Genomic DNA, 1,219 nt, shown 5'->3' with positions numbered 1-1,219 from the left:
AAAGATGCCACAAAAAAGAAAACTACAGGCCAATATCACTGATGAACATAGATGCAAAAATCCTTAACAAAATTCTAGCAATCAGAATCCAACAACATATTAAAAAGATCATACATCATGACCAAGTAGGCTTTAGTCCAGGGATGCAAGGATTCTTCAATATCCAAAAATCAATCAGTGTTATACACCACATTAACAAATTGAAAAATAAAAGCCATATGATTATCTCAATAGATGCAGAGAAAGCCTTTGACAAAATTCAACTTCAATTTATCATAAAAACTCTCCAGAAAGCAGGAATAGAAGGAACATTCCTCAACATAATAAAAGCTATTTATGACAAACCCACAGCAAACATTATCCTCAATGGTGAAAAATTGAAAGCATTTAAGTCAGGAATAAGACAAGGGTGTCCAGTTTCACCACTACTATTCAGCATAGTTTTGGAAGTTTTGGCCACAGCAATCAGAGCAGAAAAAGAAATAAAAGGAATCCAAATTGGAAAAGAAGTAGTAAAACTCTCACTGCAGATGACATGATTCTATATATAAAATACCCTAAAGACTCCACCAGAAAATTACAAGAGCTAATCAATGTTGTAGGATATAGTAATGTTGCAGGATATAAAATCAACACACAGAAATCCCTTGCATTCCTATACGCTAATAATGAGAACATAGAAAGAGAAATTAAGGAAACAATTCCATTCACCTTTGCAACGTAAAGAATAAAATACTTAGGAATATATCTACCTAAAGAAACTAAAGACCTATATATAGAAAACTATAAAACACTGGTGAAAGAAATCAAAGAGGACACTAATAGATGACGAAATATACCGTGTTCATGGATCAGAAGAATCAATATAGTGAAAATGAGTATACTACCCAAAGCAATCTATAGATTCAATGCAATCCCTATCAAGCTACCAATGGTATTTTTCACAGAGCTAGAACAAATAATTTCACAATTTGTATGGAAATACAAAAAACCTCGAATAGCCAAAGCAATCTTGAGAAAGAAGAATGAACTAGAGGAATCAACCTGCCTGACTTCAGGCTCTACTACAAAGCCACAGTCATCAAGACAGTATGGTACTGGCCAGATTACCGCTAGCCATCACCAGCAATTTTCTACAGGACTTGAAGTTTTGGCAGCAAAGGCTTTGGCATGGATACTAAAATTTTCAGTTCCAATACTGGGCTGTCACTTGGCAGAA

Source organism: Bos indicus, unplaced genomic scaffold, assembly GCF_029378745.1.
Source record: "Bos indicus isolate NIAB-ARS_2022 breed Sahiwal x Tharparkar unplaced genomic scaffold, NIAB-ARS_B.indTharparkar_mat_pri_1.0 scaffold_94, whole genome shotgun sequence".
In the NCBI taxonomy this organism is placed as follows: Eukaryota; Metazoa; Chordata; class Mammalia; order Artiodactyla; family Bovidae; genus Bos; species Bos indicus.
This window is presented reverse-complemented; position numbering follows the sequence as displayed.